Source organism: Ursus americanus, chromosome 4 (assembly GCF_024610735.1).
Source record: "Ursus americanus isolate L20-20 chromosome 4, mUrsAme1.1.p, whole genome shotgun sequence".
Classification (NCBI taxonomy): Eukaryota; Metazoa; Chordata; class Mammalia; order Carnivora; family Ursidae; genus Ursus; species Ursus americanus.
Window position 1 is genome coordinate 67716945 of NC_142130.1, and position 22207 is coordinate 67739151.

A 22207-nucleotide genomic window follows, 5' to 3' on the forward strand; every position below is an offset into this window, starting at 1 on the left:
ATGCTCTAAGCACTTCCCAAAGGCTATCCCTCCTCCTACCATCATATTGATCATTAGGATTTCAACATACTAGTTTGGGGGGTGGGTGCAAACATCCAGGCCATAGTAGTAGGTACAATTCTAATGTAGGTATTAAGACCTGTGCATCTGACAGAGACCTAAACTCTCTGAATATGCTTTCTGACCTAACTCATGTTGACATTGTGAAAAATAAGATAACACCTCTGGAAAAAGTTATAGGAAGAAATGGTCAGAGAACTGAAAGACCCAATTTCTTTCTGCTTCCAGATCTGTATCCATACTTTTCACCTAGTACATGGCAGTATCCTTCCTTCATGATCAGAGTGACTTTCTTTACCTGTTGGCTCTGGGTTTGGACATATGTGTGTCCAAATACACATATATTCAAGAGACTGAAGCAGAAGTACAAATTCAAAACTGAGGTTTCAGGAGATTTTTGTGGGGGGGGTCCCATTTGCAATTTTGTGCTCCTGGCATCATCTTGGGGGCCATGCTTCAGCTCTTCTGCTGTCCTGGGAGAAGAATGTGAGATGCCTGGGCAAGAACCGAGTGTAGCTGGTGTCCTACTGTAGGTCAGCTGAGCAGAATACGTTAATTTTTTTTTCCATGTAGTTTACTTTCCAATTCACAAAAAGGTCCTCTGTAATAATGCTTGTGGCTGTGGCAGCTGTAGCTAAGTCACTGGTTTATTCAAAAGTGTACAACTGTGACACATATGGACTTAGCTAAACAATAAGAAATGTATTTGTCCATGCAAGCCAACATAAACAAATAATGTTGCATGTTTGATCTGTTCTTCTTCTTTGCCTACAGGAAGGGATATAATCAACATTCTTTGTCCTACAGTAACTGCTTAAAAAAATAAATAAAAAGAATGAGTACTATTTGGCAAAGCTCTATTATTACCAGCAGAGATTAGATAGTAGGACTCCCTCCATCTTTAGATCACACGTTATTCAGATGTGCTTTGTAGAAGTGTTTTGATCTTTAGCTAGGATTTCAGGCAGTCTTTCAAAGAAATATGGCTCTTTATAATCTTTGGGTAAACATCATTATCTTTTTTACTTATGGGAAGACCTTTTCCCCTTCATGATGAATAAAAAGGAAAGCAAACATTTAAACTTCCTACCTAAGGCAATAATTGCTACCTGCAAAGTGTCAACTCATTTGTGAGCTGTTTTATGCACTTGCCAAAATTATTGAGTTATTTATAATGCCTAGGAAGGCTCTAGAGATGATTATTCATAATCCTGCTCAATTGTCCACTAAAGCATACTTAATATATTAATATTGACTTTTCCTTTTTTTCCAATTTGTATTTAAAGGAAACTTTTTCCTGTGATTCAGATTAGACTTCAGATTCGGTTTTGCTGAGGTAAAACGTGTGTCTCTGTGTGTGTGATAGAACTAACGCCAGATACGTATTTTAACTGGAAACTATAATACTGTTTCTATTTGTATTTTCTTTAGCAATTTTGACTATGATATGGATTTTAAAAAAAAGCAGCTTACAAAAAACAAATTCTGAGCAACCAAAAGACAACTCAATTCCACAAATACATAGTGAATACCTACTATCGTTTCAGGCCAGCAGTGAAGAGAACAAAGCCTCTCCTTACCTAAAAATTACACTGGTGGAAATTTTCTATATTTACTGTGTAATTATTTTGTAATCAACTCATTCATTCATCTAGGACTTATTTAGCACATATTCTGTGTGAGGTCCATTTTGACACTGGGGTACAGCATGAACAGACAGAATACGTGTCCACATGGAGCACATTGATTTGAGTTTCGAAAAACAGAGTCAGTAAACAAATAACAATCACACAAGGCATTGTTATGAATTCTGATCAGTGTTAGGTTAAGTTTTCAAGGAGAAGAGAAAGTAATTAGGAGAAATCACAAATAGGATGATCTCTGATGGCCTCTCTAAAAGTTTTGCCATTTGTGCTAAGAACTAATAAATGAAAATGAGCAAGACATGCAGAAACTTGGAAGAACATTCCAGCAAATTCAGAGCATAAAAAACAAATGGACTATAAATATATGAAACAATGTCCAACACAATAGCAATCAAGAAGTGCGAATTAAGCAATAATTAGGTATGATTTTATCCATTAGCTTGGTAAGCAGTTTGAAGTCTGACAATATCTAGAGAAATGGAAACTCTCATATACTGTTTGAGGAAGTCAGCATAAAATGAAGATAGTAAAGAAATGTTTACCAAATATAAGGACTCCATATCCCATGATGTAGCAGTTTGCCTTCTGTATACATTGGAGATGTTTTGTATTGATGGTGAGAGTTATACAGGGTTTAATTCTAACGAATCTCAGGACTCCAAATGACAATGCTGACAAAGCTATAGTTCACTGCAGGAAAAGGATACAAGGCAGCAATACATTAAAATAAAGGTATCTATCACCACCATGTTTAAGACATGAAAGAAATGCAACATCTTGAAGGAAGAGGGAGGAGAAGTGAGGGGCTGTTCATGAGGATCCTAGAATGATACCCAGAGCAAGATCTTCTTCCTGAGAGCACTGTTAAGAAATACATTCTTCTTTATCCTGAAGGCAATGTAGAGCCATTTAATATTTTATTTACACCCTACTGATAAGAAGATTTGTATGGTGCCAGAGAGAGCGATAATCCAAGAAGAAGTAAGTAATAGAGTACTCTTACCTTCCTATTGGGAAAAATACTGCACATGCCCTACTGAGTAGGGACAAGCAAGTAGTTTTACTTAATGATTAACGGCCAATCTGCTAGAAACAAACAGGAAACCTTAAGGACTTTCTAGTTTGAAACTTTTAGAAAACTAAACTTTCTGAACTTCAGATTCTTAATTTGTAAAATGATAGGAACCACACATTGTAGGAAGAAGATTAAAGGTAATAATTTATATAAAGTACTTAAGAGAATGCTTCAACATAGTAACAACACAATAAACGTATACTATTATGATGGTGATGATTTGTTATTAATAGGAGGAAGTGTAGGTATTCTTTTATCACTGGTGCAGTAGTACTAGGATTTATATTTAAAGAACATTCTTAGATTATGTATTACAGGCTTTACAATATACATATAAGTAACTGAATCCCAGATATTAGAGGCAAAATAGGTGGAGGTCATGGGTGTGGTTAGTGTCAATGGATGTAGAGACTGGGGGCCAAGGGTGACCACTGAAGTACGTGTGTCTTGTGGATGGACTTTTCCTTTTTGTATTCAAATTGACTCATCTGAAATAATATTTTAGATATTGAGATGTAATTTAACTCTAATTACCAATGAGGTACAGCTAGCTGGCCAGCAAGACCTGTCTTTCCAAGGGCTGTGCTAGGCCTCAAAGTCAACACAAGTGTGAGATGCAAAGAAAAAGGCCATTTGACCCATTGTTTCATAGCTTTGCTCTACGAGTGTTGTGCAGCTATACTGTTTAAGTGGAGGGTTTTAGTTTCTGTTCCTTTGTTTTTGTTTCTTGTTATTTTGTGAGATTTGGTATTGTGGAGAAAACATACCTTGAGGGAAGGAGCGTAGAATTGCACATACAAGGAGGTTAGATTTATGATTAGACTTGAGTCTTGAGAGAACAGAGATTATGTTTATTAACATAATAATCACCTTGAGTAACCCTCTCTGTTGAGAGTCACATAAAATTGACAGGAATTCCACTTGACTTAATATAGAAAACCTGTTTTCCTTTCTCTTGGGAATCTTGATGGGATAAGGGAGGATTGTATTTGTTCTGGTCCTCTAGCTCCAAGTGTCTGCTTCCTCTGGTCTCCACTAGACGTAGCTCTAATCCCTTCAAGCTCCCAAATACCCATCTATGTTTTTCAAGATTATTTTCCTTTTCCTTGCATCCTTTCCCCCATCCCTGCATCCCACCTCTTTTATTTTTCCTTCAGTCCCTACTTTGGAAAAAAAAATGAGATCCATCTTTCAGAATTTCTCTTGTTTAGAGGACCCTCAAATTTGGGACAAGAATCTGGTTTTATAGGTAGTTGTATTCAATAATATGTCACCAAACCCCAAAACAACAACAACAACAACAACAACAACAACAACAACAAAATGAACTAGCTATACAGTCTTTGACTCACTCTCCAGGAAAGAAATGCCGATATGTATTTACCTTACTGATGAAATGGCAGGGTCATGATACCTAAGGGTGGCCATAGTTCAAAGCATCCAGGTTGGGATGGAATGGTAGTAGAGAGGAGTTGATAGGACACAGTTGGAAGGAAAGATCACTGAAGGGTTTTGGGTCCCATGAGAGGCCCAGAATGTCGAGTGGCAGTGAAGGAGAATCAGTTCCTTTGGTGATGTCTGGGCATCAGTGTAGAAAGATGAATAGCAGTTTATGGATGGAGCAGTTAGAAAGAAATTTCTTAGATTACATTTGATTAGGGGTTTTCACATCGATGAATTTGAGGTTAGAGATGAGGGTTTACAACCTGTGGATCAAACATCATTCAATAATGGCAGGCTACTGTTGAGAAAAGAGAACAAAATTTGTGCATAAGAAGTGGGTACTGGAAATTTAAAATTTTGACTGCTAGAAGTAAAGGAAAAATCAGGAGAGAAGCCAGAAGACAAAATTGAGGGCATCTCCCAGAATATAAAGGAAAACACATGCTTTGAAATAAAAATCAGAAGTTTTGAGAGATTCATCTGGGAAAACCAATATTATTAATAGACATTCTAGAGAAAAGAGAAATGGATGGTGGAAATAAATGAATGGTAGCCCCTCTCCTACACAGGCATCTTCTGACCAGCAGATTATGAAATAAAATGAAAAAAAAAAATCCTTTAGGTTTAATGTAGACTCTCTTTCACTTTAAATTTTACTTTATATTTTATCTCCCTGCCTGATTTGTAGATATTTGAAAATTCAGGTATAATAGTTCAACTATGCTCATGATTTCAGGTAGATTCAACTCAATTATTAAGACCCTTTAACTCACCAATTTACTTTTTTCCCCTCTGTAACATGTTTAATTATATCAAATGATATTTCAGCTTCTATTGATACGCTTGATCTACACCCGGTTTCTTCCCTTCAACTCTTACTCCAGAAAGTCATTTAATTATGTATCATAATATATATTCTTAGAATAAACATTACTTGGACTTCATATATTTTATTTTCTTATAATCTTGGTTATTTTTGAAAATATTTTATAGTTATTTTCATTTGTATTCATAAGTGAAATTGGTCATTAATTTTCTTTGGAATACCTTTTGTTGATGTTTTCTAGCAAAGTAATATTCTCAAACATGAATTTTAAATATCACCTTTTTCTGTAACCTGGAATGGTGTTATTTTGGAATTTTCCTATGTTTGTCACAATAATATATTTTTCTTTGCTGTTGATGAGATTTAGAATAAAGGCACATTTTTCTATTTTTTTCAGTTACCTATAAACTAAGTATCTGTGCATATGTGTCTAAATATACCTGTATCTGTGTAACCACATCCATGTCTGTAGAAAACAAGAGACAAGTGACTCCCTATTATCTCCCAAGAAGTTACAACGAAAAATTTTATCAGGCTTTATTGCTTTCTTCCTCTCCATTATCTTTTGATTGTATTATTTGTTTCAAATTTGCCTATATTTTACACCTGTTCTTGAGATGTATATATTGATTCTTTCTTTTGCTTGTGCATGTCCTTTAATAAAGTATATTTAAGGAGGGCTATAAAGGAAACACTTAACATCATAGATTCACAATCCTTTGTGTTCACAAATATGGGTGTGTGCCACTTTATTTTCTCTTAGATTTTATGCTATAAAATAGAAGTGTGATAAAAAACCTGGGTTCTCACTTTTGTCTAATGTATCTTTAATTTAGAAGGTATAATCATATTTCAAGGTTTGACTATACATAAGCATTTGTTTGTTTTACTTTGACTGAGCTGATTGGAACTCTGTGGACCCTATTATTTTGAAGTGTTGAAGCTTTCTTTAGTTAATAAAAACGTGATATTTTGTTAAAAATATTGAATAGAAGTTGAAGATTCCAACTCCTCTGCCTGTCATTTATTTGTCTCATTATTAATATATTACCTCCATTTTCCTAGTTTCTCATCTTTTCTCAGTTTTTTTAACATGTTATTTTTATAGTCTGGCTCTAGTTTTGCTATTATTACTATTGTTGATAATATACTTCAAAATTACATTTTTAAAATCACTAAGTATTCTTTTGGTGCCCAGATTGCTACCTTTCTAATAACCAAATGTCCTTTAAAATTTCTCTATAAGGCAAATAGGATTTTTAATATTCTTTATTTTACTTTGTAGTTTTCTGTAGCAACTATTTTGTTGTTTTGAGAGCTTGGCAGCATTTATCTTGAATCTACAGTTTTGTGCTTCTTTTCCTGAGTCTTTTTATAAATAGAAGTCTTTTATACGGAAGGAAACTAGTTGGGTATCAATTCTGTTTCTGCCCTTTGACCATTAGCAACTTACATAGTTTCCTTTGCATTGACTTTCTTACCTGTAAATTAGAAAAATCTGTCTCATATATTATCTGTTTGTCTTTTTCTCTACCTGGGTTAATTTTCTTGGGAGGACTTACCTATATTTGCTATAATTATATGCCTTTCTTTTTAAACTAGCATTTTAAACATAATTAGGCATAAGTTATCATGTTTAACATTATTTTCTTTTAAACTATCGCCTGCCTATAAAATAAAAATCTGCCTATATATGTGTAACTCTGTCTATATCTGTTCTTATATATCCATATATACATGTGTGACTAAAAAATAGAGATTTGAATTAATTAACTTTTGTTTTTAAATGTTAATTTAATTAATATTTTTTGAAAATGAACAAATTACTTAATAGCTATAATATGTTTAAAACAATACCTGGTTCATATGAACTGTGGAGTAAATTATTATTAATTATAATATGTAAACCTGCAGAGTTTTTTCTTATGGCTCTATTTGTGTTTTCTCTCTGTGCTCAAATTTATAGAAAGAGGTATTTTTTGTTTGATAATGGAAGCCAAGGAAGGCTCCTTCAATGATTGTGTAAATCTTCCACACTTTATTCAGTATCAGAGGAAAAGCAGTAGGAAAGAGATTACATGCATTGTGATTTTCAACATCCTGGAGATTCCATCATTTATGTAGAGAAGAGATAAAGTTGTAAGTTATAGGGCTAGGGATTTCACTTTTATCAGGCTCAACCTAATTTTGGCTGCCTTAACAGGCTGAATCCAGGAAGCCAAGAGACCTTCTTTCAAACCAGCCTCAGGGGACAGTGCTACTGGCTTTAATACTGTTAGCCTTTTCTCTCCAGGGCATCCTTTATTCCCGCAGCCTGGAGCACTTACTAGGTAGCTTTTCAGGTCTCATGCTCCCTACAGGTTCCAGCATCGTCTGGCTATTGATTTGCAGGAGGCATCACCCAAATCGGGACGTATTAATAAGCCTGTGTGTGTGAGTGAGTGTGAATGAAAGAGAAAGACAGAGGGAGACAAAGACAGAGAGAGATGGAGAGAGAGAGATACAGAGAGAGAAAGTTATAAAAATAATCTCTTTTACTTTCCCCCTTTTCCCTTTTTGTTTTTCGATTATGGGACTTAATGGCTGCTGGTCAGTGCAGTCACTTCGGTGCTTTCAAAATGTCACTTCGGTGCTTTCAAAATGAAAATATTTTATAATCAGACTCCTACACTTTCACATAGTTGGCTGGGAATCACTTCCCTGGTCTTCAGTGATGATTTGATGATTTGAAAATTCCTCTTTACACTAAGCGACTCACTTAACTAGGAAGGAAAAGAAGTTAAACAAAATTAGAATGACATCCACATAACATAAATCATATAATCTAGTTTCTTGGGTTTGTTTTAATTTGGCAAGGAAGTGACTCAAGACTATGAAATTATACAGTGTATATAAATAATTTAACATAGCACTTGATAAAGAATTTATGCATAATTATAATTTTCACGGTGAAATAACTTCAACTTCTACTAGCAGATTCCCAGAAGTATTTTAATTAATTACCTACAGATAGATTTAATTTAATTTTTATTTTTAATTACATTTTATTTTGCAAGTATTTGCTACTCAGTACAAATTTTTTCTTGTCTATCTTTATGATAATATTAATAGGTAAAGCAGCAGTGTCTTCATCTTCTATCTGCCTGTTATCTAGATATTTGTGTTCCCTTTCAAGTGTTCACTTTGAATACTTACACTTTAGAAAGTTCTTAATGATGATCTTCTCATTTATTCATTCATTCAGTTCATTCAACAAATATTTATTTGGCCCCTATGTGCCAGGAACTTTTCTAGATGCTGCAAAGAGAGCTGAGAAATAAATCCATGCTGTCATGCAGTTAACATTCAACTGGAAGCAAAAAGAACATAAAAAGGTTATTACATAATACCTTAGTGGTAATACGAGCTACAAAGAAGAAGAGAGCTGCTTCATGGCATGGGATATAGTAAGGGTGAATCAGGGTACTATTCTAGATAAGGAAGCATTTCAGCAGAGATCTATATGAAGTCATGAAAGAGTCAAATATATTAAGGAAAAAAAATCAAACCATAGGAAATATACATGTCAATGCAGTGAGTTGGAAGCATGATTAGCAAATTCAAGGGTGTGAAAGGGGTCCAGTGACTGAGGTCCAGTTAATGAAGAGAGGAGAGGTAGGTCAATAAGGTAGCCTTAAGCACAGTCAGGCAGGCCCTTTCACGCCAGGATAAGGGCCTATGTGAATTGTGGACTTGTGGGAGGGTGTTTGCCAGGAGAGTGATATGTCTCTATTTCAGAATGATTACTGCTGTGCTGTAAATAACAATGCCATAACGTGAGCTTGAAAAAATTGAGAAGAGTCTAATTCTAAAGTAATACATTAACTGGTGCTTTGTCCAACATTGGCTCCATATCAGCTCTGTTTAGCAGAAAGCTCAATAATATTAATCACTTTCCGTCCGTGTTCTTTAATTATTGTTAGCAAATAATTTATTAATATTTTACTTGTGTAAGTTATTAAAAGAAAATAAACAACTATAGGTAGAATATATTTTCATTTCTAAAGTTTAAGTGAAGGACATTTACTAATATGTTTTTCGAATTATTATATAACAATCAACATAACAAATGCATCTTCTAACTCTAGAAAATGTATTTTTTTATATGTTCAACAATTTTCTGAATTATAAGAGCACCGTCGTGACTTCTTTTTAGTTCATATTTTCTGGTATAATTTCCTCCCTTTCCTTTTTAAAAACTCTCTGTGCTAAATCTGTTTTTATGGCTCTACTTTTTAATTCCCTTAACTGATTTTAGTTGTACCAAAGTGAAAATAAATAGGCACATAACATGGGCACAAGGCTGTCAGCTATGCTTACCAGGCACAAAGTATTAAATAGAACATAATCTCTCTCTTCAATGTACTGATGTTTAGTAGAAAAGAAAACACATAATACAGAGTTATCATAACAGTGTGTATACAGCAAAAAATGTAAGTGATGGACTTACCTTTGTGGACTTACTGAGATGGTCCTCTCCTTAAAATAGAAAAGTAATCTTTAGAATTATTCAATAATATCATTTTTTCTTTTTTCCTTAAAGGTAGAATATTTCTTCAGAAAGAATATATATAAACATACACATATCACACATATACGTTTTCAAAATGTAAATATATTTGAAATATACTCTTTAACTAGACATATCTGTTAGTAAAACTATGTGAAATGTTTATTTTATTGGCATAATTCCAGGTTGCTTTAAATGTCCGTTATTCAAGGCAACTGAGTTCTGACAAATAATAGAGACAAATTTAGACAAATAATAATCTCAATTAATTTCTTTCTGAATAGTGAAAGATACTGCTCGTCAATGAAAAGATGTCTTAGAGAAAATTCCCAATAACAGTGAGGTAATCTAACGAATGAATTGTGAAAGGAGGACCAACAAAAGTAAGCTCCTGCAACAAATTGATTTGCTTGGAATATTATTTGTTATAAATCACACTTGCAAAGATAACCATGATCAATAAATATAACTAAATATCTCAAGAGAAGTCTTGTAGTATTTTCAACTTAATTCTTTGGGGCTTGTACTCTCTTGAAAATTGATTCTGTGTTTTTTTGTTTTGTTTTGTTTTTTAATGTGTATTTGGTTGACTGGTTTTATTGTTTTATTTTCTTTTTTAAAACAAACCCGGGCTCCAGCTATTGCAGAGTCAACAGTACGTTTTGCTTATATATTCATTTGTTTTTACTTAGTACTGTTTCTCCAAAGAGGAATATAACATAATAAATAAAATAAATCTAATGATAATAGGAATCTCTTACATACAGAAAGATATGATCATATTTGTTTGTGCATTTATTTTGAAAAATGCATTTATCCGCTTGCTTTTATTTGCATAAGAGTAAATCCTGCTTGTTTCTTATATTTTACCTCTTATTTACATGGCTTCTTAAGGCTGTGTAGAAGAGACATAGCTATTTCACACTTTGCGTATTATTTTAAGGATAAGTACCATTGTAGGAGAGCAATAATACTACGTATCTATCCATCCAGGGAAGTTGGGTTACAGTCTTTCCCAAACTGAAATATTAATAAGAGTGAGCACTTAATGACAGCTTATTATGATTTAAGCATCATGCTAAACATTTACATGCTTGAAATTAATAATATTTTTCAATATCTCAATCAACTAAGTACCATAGTTTTCATTTTACCAATAGGGAAATTGAGGCTCAAAGAGGATGTGTAATTTTAAAGATCACACAACTGTTAAGGGGTGTGCATTCTATACTATTAACTGTTTTTGCCTTTTTGTGGAAGTATAGTTGTTTCTCATTTTGAATGAAACTGTATCCTTACGTGAGTACTGGTAACTGCTTTTTAAGCAAGTGTTTAGGCTTTTCAAAGCAGGGAATCTGAGTTAGTTACGTCGCTGCCATGGCCACTTGGCTGCCTTGTAGTGGGCCTCTTAGCGCTCTTCACAAAGTCATCTCAGAGACGGTGACTTGCCTGAGATCCAGCTCCTGTAGTTTTTGTTAAATCCTTACATGTTTTCTGGTCTAATCCATTGAGGCTGGGGTAACAGGTCTATTTCTCCCAATATGTGAGACATAGGCCAAAGAGCTTCAGAAGAAGAGAAACATTTAATCTACCATCCGAATTCAAAACTTGATAGTGCTCTCTACTGGTAGGCTTTTAGAAAAATTTCTTTGAGTGGAAGACAGTTTGGATAAATTATTATTTTTTAATTATTTTTTAGGTTATTATTTATTTTTGAAAAAAATTTTAAGGTGCCAGCAGTATGATCTGAACAGTGGGAAAAAAAATGTAAGCATTGAGTTTGGGGAATTTGTGATAGGAATTACTAAGAATCTTTCAAGAAATGATGTCTAATCTAGGCAATCTATGACTATCAATAAAGGGAAAGAACAGGTGGGAACCAAATATTTAAAGATCCAGTTCAAAATTAAAATATTTGTATTATCCGTGGTGTAGAACTGATCGGAAGAGAACGTATCAAGAAAGGAGTCATAATCATGTGTGATGATGTACAAAAGCCAAGTAAAATGATATGTAAATTTATTCTTTGCATGTAGCAAAAGTAATAGATCATCTTAGTGAAAACTGTAGTGACCAGTGCAAACATGAGGTGAAGTAAGTTGGAGGTGAGGGTATGGTGATAACAGTTATAAAAAATGCCTTACAGATTTAACAGATGAGAAGAAAGGGACAAGTGTGTAGCTGAGAAGGAATGAGAGATTACCAAGTTTTTATTTATAAATTTAATTAATTATTTAGTTGGAGAAATTTGAACATATTTAAAAGAACATGTGATTTATTCACAGTGTTGAATGGGAAAGATTGGTGAAGGCTTCATTCAATATAATATATTCTTATAAATCTTAAAATATTAAAAATATATACATGTTTTTATGGGTATGAACAAATCTATTTTAAAAATAAGAATGCAAGCCTTAAATTTAGTTACATGGTCCTTTTTGAGGGTAGAAAGGAAGTGATTTGGGTAGGGACACAAAGGTGGCTTGAATTCTATTCGGAATCACTTATTTTTTGAACTATGTGTATATACAGAATTAGTATGCTATTGGACTGGTAATGATCCACTACAGAGGAAATGTTTGCAAATGAAATTAGACAGTCCATGACATAGATTTTGGGTTGTGAATTAAAATGTAATGGAGAAAATCTAGCTATGGCATTTTCCTTTATCATCTGTAGAGACTACTTTCACACCCTTCTGAGGGTGCTGGGGGACAGTTGGGGACTAGAGACCTAAGCATGGATTTGTATCTTACCCTTGACAAGTCTACACAATCATATTTTATGACCTAAAATAGTTAAATAAGAGAGCTAAACTATACAATGTTGATGATTTATTTTCAGTTTCTTAGGGAATGCTGAAACTATTCTTCTGCTACTTAGAAAATGACCTCTTCAAAAGAGCTACCCACTACCAAATAATTTCGTTTGAGTAACTCTAGAAAAAAAAATGATGTAATTATTTAAAGAATAATAATTGATGCTAGGCCTTGTAAGTCAGAAATTTCAAGATGCAGGCTTGGTATCTGGGACATTGTGATGATCAAAAAAATATGTAAAACTATGGGGTGCCTGAGTGGCTTAGTCATTTAAGCGTCCGACTCTTGATTTTAGCTCAGGTCATGATCTCAGGGTTGTGAGATTGAAGCCCACAACTGGCTTGAGCTGGGCATGGAGGCTGCTTGGGATTCTTTCTCTCTCTCTTCGTCTGCCTGCCTCCCCCTCCCCCGTTCTCTCTCTCCCCATCTTTAAATACATACGTACACACATACATATATACATACATTTAAAACCACAGTTTATGAATTTGGGCTCAGAAGGCAGGTGAAAATGTTTCTCTCTCCCGTTTCTTCTTTCTTTCTTGTTGAATCATAGAAGGTTTGAAGGGAAAACAAAAAACTTTGAGGAATTCCTGCCTCAGTGACTTAGTTTCATTGAAACTAATGTGGACACATAATTTTCTCAGCATCAAATCAAACAATAAGCAATAATTTTTAGAGGAAGTATTAGAATAATGTGTTCTTTAATTAGACAGACTGCTTTAAAATCTTAGCTCTGTCACTTCATAGCTCTGTAACCTTAAAAGGTTTACTTCTCCTACCTGTGACTTGATTTTCTCATCTGGAAAATGGAGATAATAATGCTAACTTGATAGGGGTATTGTGAGAAACAAAAAGATCATAAATAATTTAAATAATGTTTGGCATACAGCAAAAACTCACATTAACTTCTACTAGAAAGCTTTCTTCTTGTAGACATTCCACCTTCACTTTCTCATTTTATCTTCACAATAACTTTCTGAAGTAGGAAGGCTTTTGTGCCAGTTTGTTTCTTCCCGCCCTTCCTCCCTACCTGCCCCCTTTCTTGCATCCGCCTTTCCTCCTTGCTTTTGCTCCTTCTATCAGCTCGTAAAGAGGAAGCCACTGTGTTAAGCCCCAGGGCTACAAAGATAAATAGGACATAAAACTGCCTTAGAGTTGATCAAAATCTAGGAGGAAAGAAAGACACAATGTTTGAGAACATTGAACACGGAGTCCTCTATTGCTACATTTTAAGGTCATATGGCTACCAAGCACCGAAGGAGGTGAAGAGTTCATGAGCTGTAACTTTCAGCCTCGGGCCCTTGTGAATCTCAAATATTGGTTACTCAAGGTTTGTGGTTTGTTTATTTTGTTTTGTTCGTGCTTTCCCAGCCCCCATTAATCAGGATACTTCTGTTACCTCTCTGAGCAATAGTTGATGTGGAGGTTAGATTACATTAAAATTATTTTTAATTCTTAACATATTTGAGAAATACTTTTTAGCACATTGAAATTTGGATGCTACACCATCTTCTAGAGTTTGTAGTAAAGTGTGAGCTGAATTCCATTTGCTTGAAAAGATAACTTATTCTGCTCTTTAAGATTCATCTTTCCAAGCATCTTTTATTCAGTTCAACTGAAGGACAGAATGGAATGAAACAGATAATGAGCTAGCAGCATAGAAGACTAACCTTTTTGAATTAAAAAAAAAAAAAAAAGTACATTTGCTCCCTTAGGTTATGTTTCAACAGAAAAGACATGTATCTGTCTCGTCAAAAGAAATTAAGGGGTCTCTAAACATCAAAATGAAAAGATTCAAAAGCGCATTATTATTATAGGGGGAAGAAAATGTCTGGCTAATGGATCTGTAGGAGATAACTGTATTACAAAATAAACAGGAAAACTGGGTACTACAGTGGTTTTAATGAATTTAGGGATTACCATAAGGGAAAAAAGGCAGCAATTAATTGATGCTCTACCTGACAACTTTTAACAGTTTCTCCCTGATACTATATAGAAATCGATCAAATTATCGAGATGAAAAAGAAGAGCAAATGGGCTACAGCCAAAAATAGTGAATTCCTTATACAGCAACACCCCCAACAGGGATATGTTTAAATTTCAATTGAGTGCATAAAGGATTAGTGTAGTAGATTGACATAAACCATTTGAGACAAAAATCTACAATTATCTATGTAAGAATTATTTAATTGGGGTGAAACAAAACATGATATTTTAAGAGTGGCAGCCAATTTTCCCATAATTGCCACATCACTAGCTTTTCATTATATAGGTAGGTCATTAAGTTGGGGTAACATGGCATTCTATAAATGTGTTTAAGAACTAACTGAATCCCAAACTTTTAAATATCTAATAAATTGGATTTTCTTAACATAAGTACTGACACATAGTCTTAATACTTAATTGTCTCATAACAAAATACAACCCAAAAAGGTGACTTAAAAATATCTCTCTTTAAGATACTCAGCATTATAATTTTTAATTCTTATGGAATGATTTTATGGAAGGGAGATTCCCTTCATGGAAGGTCAAATGATCACTAAAAACATTAAAAGAAAAGCCAGGCTTTCCAGTCATCATTTTGCTGCCTCCTGATAACACTCTTTGTTCATTTTTTTTTAGGGACTATGAATGTGAATAATTTATAAATTTATAACTAGGGAAAATTCACAAAGAACAATAGTCTCTCCTGAACTTAAATTAGAAAACAGCTGAGTTGATTGTGTCACTATCCTAAAACAATTAATGCAGTGTTCTATGAAACCGCTTTTCATTTGAGGATGTCTAGAATGGAAGGAGAATTGAAACAGATATGAAATCTTAAGTAACTCAATTTTATGTAAATTTATGTATGAAACAAAAAGCAGCATTGCAATGAAATCTTCTGGGCTTTAATTTGATTCAAGGTCTGATACATATTTTGACCATCTTTCCTTCATGCAAAAAAGAAAATACTCCAGATAGAACAAGTCATTGACTGCCTAATGTACATCAATCAAACTTGCTAACTTATGATGTTTCTCAAGGGTATTGGCTCTTTGGTAGTCACCAGAAATATAAATGGACAACGTGGTGTGGGTATACTGTGCAATGGAGCAGAGAGGCGTGGTATTTGATGCGCCATATCCCTTCACTTCGAACAAGTAATTAATGGTCTGCTATATATCCTGTTTCTCAGGGGTCAGAGGTATTGTTAAGAATCCTCAATGTTGCCTGTTTAAATTAAAAGAGATGACAGACAGATTCATCTAGGGTGTTAAGCAAAAAGGGAGGATAAAGTCCTGTCTCTCTAAAGAGCTTGTGCCAAAGAATACAAGCAAAGGAACCCAAAAGATTTAGTTCCCTTTGGTAAATTTCATTTATTAAAGTTTCAGCCCCTGAGGAAGAAAAATTAAAGGTAGTTCATTCTGAGCAAATAATTAATTTGATCTATCTTATCTGTGCAGCCAATTCCCTGAATCAATTTCTTGATTAAACCACTTGTAGTATAATCAACAGAATACTTTAAAGAATATTTTTGAGAATTGTGTCACCAATTGTAGAATTTTCTTCTCTCTTTTGCAAAGCAAAATATATTATTACAGTGAAAATTTAGTTACATTTGAATACTAAATTTAGAGTTTAGGGCGTACTTAGGTTGTAAGAAAACAATCAATAAACTTAGGTGAGCTAGTAGTGTGGATTAAATAGGGCAAAATTCACACTGAACTCTAATTTCCCAGATAAAAATATAGTCTTGATATTTACAGAGAAATCAACTTCTGATTGGGCACATTTTAATCATTTTATTTTTTTCTCCCTGGATTATAAACACTAATAAAAATGAATGTCTTCTTTTTTTTTTTTTTTTTTCCTTACATATGCTTAGTGTTGTTCAAGCTGAACTATCTGGTAGGAAATTAGAAGTGAATGGAATTCAACACAAAATTAATGCTACAAATATCTCTCTTCTACATGCCAGGCATTCCTCTAAGTACTGTAATTATTGATACATCATGAAGCTTGTATTAGTATAGGAATGACATATGTAAACATAAATGTAAGCAAAAGCTTAGGTAATTACAGATGGTATTAAACCATATAAATGAAATATAAAGTATGAGTCGATAGTAACTGCAGGAAGTCAGTTTCACTAGGGTTGTCAGAAGGCCTCCTGAGAAGGGACCATTTAACTCAGACCTAGAGGATGGCAGTGCATCAGCTGGACTAAGAATCACGGAGAGAGTTTTCCAGACAAGACATGCTCAAAGGCCCCGTAGAAAGAAGGGCGTGTCTAGGAGACAGGAAGAAAGCCTTTGTAGCTGGAAAACAAGGAGCAGGGGGACAGAAGGTGAAGAAAAGTTTAATCTGCAAGATAAATGTAGGTCATAAAGTTTTTTTGTGTGTTTTGTTTTGAGTTTGTGGTTGTTGAGGTGGTGGTTGTTTTCCTGAATACTACAGCAGCCATGAGAGCATAAGAGACAGGGATGTGAGGGTGATCTGGGTTGTGACATCTGTCACCCCGTTGATCACCAGGGTTGATTCAGCTGATCTGGCTGGCGAGGCGGGTGTCCCTTTCCACCCTCACCGCTCCCATTTGTGTCCCTCTAGAGCTGAGCCCTGGGTCCAAAAGGACGACCTTCCCCATGGAGGAGGACTGTTCTTCTTCCGGGGGTATAGGAGTAGCTGCGTTGCCCCTGCTAGAACCGCCAGATAAACTCTCAAGGTCCATTTGTAGGAAAACGTAAGGTGGTCAAGCTTCCAAGGCTCTAGACACACCCGAATGAGGCACTGTGTGTGGCAGTCTGCTGCCTTGCTTTACAAACAAAACAAAACAAAAATCAAGATGTGGGCCTGCCTGATATTGTTTTTAAAAGTTCACTCTGCTTTGTGAAAAACTGCATCCTAAGTGTATTTCAATGTATGGTGGGCAGGAGAATGTGGAGGTGGGAGTGAATAGCAAGCAGAGAAGCAAGTTCTTGAATTATTTGTAAACATATGATACCACATCTCTGAAAATTTCTGTTGAAACTGTCATTTCAAATCTCTTTCTCTCTGTCTCTGTCTCTTTTTTTTTCTTGCCATTTTGAACAAAATAACCTGCTTGAAATTTCTTTGAAAGGCTCTGGATTTTTGTCCCTGTGCAAGATTGTGGCTTCATATTCACTTATCTTTTCTATTTGGTTGTTTAGTTCTATTTATTTGGTTCCACTAAATGTCATATTGTGAGCAGGTGTGTTTGTATATGTTTTCTCACTTAATTTCCACAATAATCCAGTAAAGTATGGTTTATCACCTTTCAATAGATGAATCAGAATGTTTACATTTCTTAATCTAGACTACAGTCCAGAGCTGTAAAAAAAAAAAAGAGAAGATGAGTGGAAAAGATACCCAATTCATATCTGCAAACTTTGTTCTCTGTTCTTTGATGTTCAAGTTATCACATCAGATATAAGGAATACAAGTAATTTGATTTGCTTTATAATTGTTATTTTAGTTTATATACTCAGAACCCTGATCACCAGTGTTTTTACACAGATGGAAGAAATCATAAACCACTAGAATGTCATCACATTTGATTAATTAAAAAAATCAGAACCTTCATTTCTATCAAAAAAAATGATTTTACAAATAGAACAATGTTAATAGTCCATGAAATATTTTTAAAATGAGACCAAAGACTTCCTATTCCCATGGAGAAAAAAAGTCTAGAAATTCTCCTCAAAATTGTTTTTCTTGTTACTATTAACATTATCAGCTGATATTGTAATATTTATTTTAAATTAGTGTACAGTGTAATTGTCTTTTGTATATAGTTTCATGCATTTTAGCAGAATCACTGCTGGTGATTACATGAGGATATAGAACAGTTACATCACTCCATAAAACCTCCTCTTTGCTATCCCTTTTAGTGATACCTTCCACACCCCCCTAATTCCTAAAAAACACGGATCTGTTTTCTCTTCCTATAGTTTTTTGGGGTTTTTTTTCCTTCTCAGGGATATTACATAAATGAAATCCTATGGTTTCTATCTTCTTGAGACTGGGCTTCTTTCATTCAGAATAATGACTTTGAGTTTTCACCCACATTTTGTGATTCAGTGGCCCATGGCCTTTTATTGCTGGGCAGTATTCTATTGTATGGATGTACCAAAGTTCGTATCTTCTTATGCCAATGGAAGGACATTTAGGTGTTTTCCAGTTGTTGGCAAATATGAATGTAACTATTATTAGCATTGGTGTACTGGTTTTTATAAGAACATAAGGCTTCATATCTCTTGAGTAAATACCAAGAAATGAGGTTCCAGTGTGTCTTTAACTTTATAAGAAACTGCCAAACATTGTTCCAGAGTTGCCTATAACAACTCATAGTTAATAATCGCTTATCCCATAATCTATAGATATATAGACATTTTTTAATTTAATTTAATTTTTTTTAGAAAAGGGGGAGAGAGAGAGAGAGAGGGAGGGGCAGAGGGAGAGGGAGAGAGAATATTTTAAGCAGGTTCCATGCCCAATGCAGAGCGCAAGGCAGGACTCGATCTCACAACCCTGAGATCATGACCTGAACATAAATCAAAATCGGATGTTTAACCACCTGAGCCACCCAGGGGCTCCTAGATATCTTTATTTTAGAAAATTTACTAATTATGATATAAACATGACTTTCACAAAAGTTCTATTTAAAATGATGTCAAATGAGACAAACATTTTTGAGTCATTGTAGTTGATTTTTTAAATTAAATTTACTTTAGCAAAGCTTCTTCTACAGAGGCAGTGCCAATGGGCAATAATAAAAAGATATGTAAGCAATACTGAGATACAGAAATGAATCATGAATTTATATTAGGTTGAACTTTGTAATGAACTGGTAATATATGGATACATATAGCTTAGAAATTATTTTGTTACTTTTAGGAATGCTACTAAATTTCCCATGATGTGCAATGCTATGCTTTTTCAATGATTGGAAGGACTTACAGGGCCACCTGGTTGGCCCAGTCAGTTAAGCCTCTGCCTTTGGCTCTAATCATGATCTCAGGGGGATCGAGCCCCACATAGGGATCCCTGCTTAGAGGGCAGTCTGCTTGTCCCTCACCCCTGCTCGTGATCTCTCTCTCTCTCTCACTCTGCTCTCTCTCTCTCAAATAAATAAATAAAATATATTTTTTTAAAGAAAGGACTTACAAATAAAATGCACATAATCTTAATGTATTTTCGTTTTATAGTGTTCTATATATGGACTGGTAATATCTATCTAGCTTAATGATAATTGATAACTCATAAAGTGTCAAGACATTCAAAGATACAAATGAGAAAAAGAAGTCATCCATGACTTTATTGCTGAGACTAGTCTCCTTTTCTTAGATTGTGTCTACTTTATGATCTGTCAAGATTGAAAAAACAAACAAGGAATTACAAACTTTTGATTAAACACAACGAAGAAGTACCAGTGCTGTGTACATGTAATATTACATCTTGTGAAACCCTGTTCAGAGCGGAGATAAAGTGTGCCACATTAAATTTGCTGTGAGCTTGACCCTCCCAGTCTCTGACAGTCCTCATTTTACCAACAAAGACAAATGAAGGAACAGAAATTGTAACATAACATTGATCGTCTATCACTGTCAACTGCAAACAAAATCATTTACTTTGAATAGGTTTTTCCAAAAATATCATTTATTATACTTTTTATCTTACCTGTTAATACCTAGCTGCAATAATGTTTTCTGATATTAGAGCTATGTATCAGGTGGAAAAGTACATTAGTATTTTAATTAGATTTTAAATATTCTTGAAATCTTTTCCCCAGAGAATAAAATAAAATTAATCTTGTGAATATTATTAGTATCTAGTTTTTATTTGACTTGTTACGTGTAGTTCTTACTTTATTGAATGATCTAAAAAAGACCTTACTGTGTTATAGTTGATAAGGCATTTATGGAAGTAGTTATGGCTAAGAGACTGTAGGGGATTAAATTTCTACATAAAATGTCCTGTAGCTAAACATTCACTTCATTTTCCAAGTCTTATTTAAATCAATACAATAAAAAGAAATTTCAGTCACTAAAATCTTACTATAATGATTTTGAATAAATGCTTAAAAGATAGTTCTATGAACTTAAGCATTTAAGAAGGAGATTTTCTTTCTTGTGGTAATCTCAGAAATTCTTCTGCTGTTTAAAATGTTTTTAATTCATTTTTTATACCATATATAGGCTAAAAATTGGGGGAAATAAATCTAGATATATAAGTAAAGCAGATAGAAATATATCTACATTTATCTCTTGAGAGGTGTGAACAAAACCTTTTATAATTGGATTTTCTGAGAGTATAGATATCCTTGTTCATGCCAATGGAATTTTGATAAATGTGAACTCTATATATTCAATATCTCTGTCCCTCTGTTCTCTTTTATATTTATTTTTTAACAGATATTTAATTAAAATTTATATCTATTTGTGTATTTTTTATTGTGGTAAGAACATTTAGCATGAAATCTATCCTCAATAAATTTTTATGTATACAACACAGTATTATTAACTATAGGCACAATGTTGAACTGGAGATATTTAGAACTCATTCATCTTGTATAACTGAAAATCTGTACTTGTTATAAAGCAGCTCACTGACAAATATATTTACTTATATAAAATATATATTATATAAAGTTAACCTGTTTTGTGACATATCCATTGCTAGATTATAGAGTAGTTCTATTTTTTGAATTTTTTGAGGAACCTCCATACCCTTTTCCATAATGACTGTAGTAATTTAAATTCCCACCACAGAATACCAGGGTCCCCTTTTCTCTGCATCTTCACCAGCACTTGTTCACTTTTTTTTTTTTTTAATAATTACCATCCTAATGAGCATGAGTTGATATCTCATTGTGGTTTTTCTTTTTCTTTTTTTTTTAATACTTATGTATTTGAGAGAGAGAGCGCGCATGAGTTGGGGGAAGGGGCAGATGGAGAGAGAGAGAGAGAATCCTAAGCAGATTCTGTGCTGAGTGCAGAGCCCAACATGGGACTGTATCCCAGGTCCCTGAAATCATGACCTGAGCCAAAATCAAGATTTGCATGCTTCAGCTACCCAACGACCCCTCATTGTGGTTCTGATTTACATTTCCCTGATGATGAGTAATGTTGAGAACCTTTTCATGTACCTTTTGGCCACTGAATATCTTCTTTGGAAAAATGTTTATTTAAGTTTTTTAAAATTTTTATTTATTTTTTTGCTATTGAGTTGTAGACTATTTTGGATATTAGTCCCTTATCAGATGTGTGGTTATTATTTTGTACCATTATATAGCTTGTCTTTTCATTTAATGATTGTTTCTTTTGCTTTTCAGAAGTCTTTTTTTTTTTTTTTTAAGTTTGACATAGTACCACTTGTTTGTTTTTGCATTTGTTGCCCGTGCTTTGGTGTTAACTCCAGAAATCACTGTCAAGACCAATGTCTTCTACAGGTTTTATGGGTTTAGGTCTTCTATTTCAGTTTAATCTACACTGAGTTAATTTTTGTGAATGGTGTAAGGTAGGAGTCCAATTCAATATTTTGAATGTGAATATCCAGTTTTTCCAGTACTACTTAATTTTCCCCCCATTGTCTAGTTTTGGAGGCCTTGTCAAATGCCAGTTGACTTATGTGCATGTACTTATTTCTGGGCTCTTGATTCTGTTCTGTTGGCCTTTGTGTCTGTTTTTATTCCAGTACCATACTGTTATGGTTATTATAGCTTTGCAATATAGTTTAAAATCATAAGTGTGATGTCTCCAGCTTTGTTTTTTCTCAAAATCTCAT

At 34.0% G+C, this 22207-nt stretch overlaps 1 pseudogene; it reads right to left on the bottom strand.

Moving 5' to 3' along the window:
- Window positions 1-17132, bottom strand: part of LOC123784289 (uncharacterized) — a 140010-nt pseudogene extending 122878 nt beyond the window's left edge.
- Window positions 17133-22207: the final 5075 nt, after the last annotated feature.